Raw genomic sequence first — 2,727 nt, forward strand, 5'->3', positions numbered from 1 at the left:
AAAAATATTTTTCTATTTCCTTAATGACCCCAGGCCAATAGAATCTCTGCAATACTCTCTCCCTGGTTTTTTCTATCCCCAAATGCCCTCCAAGAATGTGCCCATGGGCCAACTCCAACACCAACTTCCTGTAAGTTCTGAGCACTACAAGTTGCTCAATGGTTTCTTCTGCCTTTTAGCAACTTGATATAATAGATCCCTTTCCACCACGAAGTAGGGGTAAGCACAGATTTGGTCTAGGTTCACTAGTTCGCCATCAATTTTTACCACATTTTCCCGGGCTCTTATCAGTGTGGAGTCTTTTAACTGCTCAGTGGCAAAGTTTTCCCTGCGAACCTCAAGTTCAGAAAACTCAACGATGGCATGTTTTCGTCTGAGGATGTAGGTTCTTCCCCAGCTTCTTGAGTCTCCCCTGCTAACACCGATAAGGGGAATGCTGGAGAGTCCCCACCACTCTCAGAGGATTTCTGTTATTCACCTTCCTGGTTTAAAGGATTAATGTTGGGGGTGTCAGGACAATCCCAGTGTTCCCAAAATTGTGAAAAATCCCTCTCCACAATGGCATCATGTGGTAAGTGAGAAACTAACCCCACCTGATGTGATATATTACCTTTGTGGGTTACAAAAGACACTGTAGCCACAGGATACTCTCTGGTGTCACCATGTACACAAAACACAGCCACCTTTTTATGCCCATAGAACTCTGTAGGAACTAATTCAGCTTTTACTAACATTACCAGACTACCTAAATTCAGCAATACAACAACATTACTACCATTATTATACATTTGGCTTAAATGTTTCTCAGACCCCCGAATGGCTGTGCATGCAACTGTTGCAAACAGCGACTGACGTCTATCCATTAGAAAGTCACACTGTATAGGTTCATCCACTACTGGGCAATTTGCTGCAATATGTCCCTCTTGTCAGCAGCATGTAATAAATAACCCTTTCAGCTGCCTCTTGTGGCCTTGACTCCCCAGTCTGCTCCCGCCAGACATTAGGTAGTACTCCTGCCTGCTCACTCTCTCCACCCTCACCCCTTGGCATCATCTTACCCGCTGCTGGGGCTGATCCGGTCTTAGGGTGGAAAGTCTGCCTGTCCTTGGGAGGGGAGGTCAGGTTCTCTGTAGCCAAGTACCTCTAAACCAGATCAACAAGGGGGTCATGTCCGGCTGGCGTGTGTGATGGCCGCTTAACTGAGGAGCTCCTGCAGCCTCTCTACCACAGCGGCTCATAGCGACAAGACGAGGGAGACCTGATTGCCCAGACTGCGTCCCTCAGCAACCCGCTCACACACTGCCGTGACGTCAAAACGGAGGAAGCCGACAAAGCCATCTCAGCGCCTCACGGACTGCTTCCCCGCCGGCCCGCACCGCAGTAGGCAAGATGGAGCCGACCTCGGCATGGCGCGCGGCTCCCATCCGCCTGGCAGTGATGTAGGGACAGGCAGGGGGGGCCCTGAGAATGCCGGAGACCTAGAGGAATGCTCTCCTCCCTCACCCTCATCTCCCACAACTCACAGCCCTGTCAAAACTAAGCTGCACAGGGGTGATGAAGACCTCTCCCCTGCATCCCTGCCCCTGACTGAACAGGCCTCTAGCATGCACCCTCAAGCAGGTCTCACTATACAGATGTTTCTGGTCTCTGACCAGGCCATATCTGAAGCCACCATGAAAAACATGCTACTCTCCCTGAGGAGCACCTTACACTCTGACTTCTCAGCCATGTTTATGCCCCTCAATGACACAGTCCAAATCCATGCAGTCAAGATCCAGCATTTAGAGTCCAAAATGGCGGACCTGTTCACCGTGCACAACGATCTTGTAGATGTCTACACAGATCAGGAGTCTGAATTGCAGCACCTCCAAAATAAGCTTGCCGACCTAGAGGATCATTCACGGCGCAACAACATTAAATTCAGAGGTATCCCTGAGTCTATAACCCACAGTGGCGACCTTACTAACTTTGTACAGCGCTTGATGAAAGCCCTTATACCGTCACTGAGCGATATAGAATTATGTGTGGACAGGGCTCACCGTATTCCCAAGCTCAAATTCCTACCAGACACAGCGCCCAGGGATACCCTGGCACACATACTAATTACTACCACGTAAAAGAACGTGTGATGATGGCGCCAAGCCATCAAAAGTATTTTTTCACAGTTCTCAGAGGGGGGTGTCAGTGGATTGTGTCATTAGAGCAGTGGATGGTGTCAGTAATTATTTATTTTAGTTTTTCAATTGTATTTTTTTATAATTTATTTTCACAATGCTTTTTTTTGTGGGGGAGAGTCTATAGTTTTTTTTTTTTTTATTATTTTTTACAATGTTTTTTTTTATATTTGTTACAGTGTTTCTGGGAGGGGACAGTGGATGGTGTTAGTAGGGCAGTCAACAGTTAACAGTGTCAGTATAGCAATGGACAGTTTCAGTAGTTTTTTTTTTATTATTTTTTACAATTTATTTTTTTCATAATTTTTTTCACAAGGCTTTTTTGGGGGATTGGGCAGTGTGAGTAGTTTTATTTATTTTATTATTTTTTACAATTTTATTTTTATTTTTTTCACATTGCTTTTTTTTTGCGTGAACAAGGTAAGCATTTTTTTTCTATAATTTTTGGCAATTGTTCTTCACAGTGCTTCTGGAAGGAAGTAGTGGACTGTGTCAGGAGGGCAGTCAACAGTTTCAGTAGAACAATGGACAATGTCAGTATTTTTTAAACTTT

This window comes from Pelophylax lessonae, assembly GCF_965119305.1.
Source record: "Pelophylax lessonae genome assembly, contig: HAP1_SCAFFOLD_427, whole genome shotgun sequence".
Lineage (NCBI taxonomy): Eukaryota > Metazoa > Chordata > Amphibia > Anura > Ranidae > Pelophylax > Pelophylax lessonae.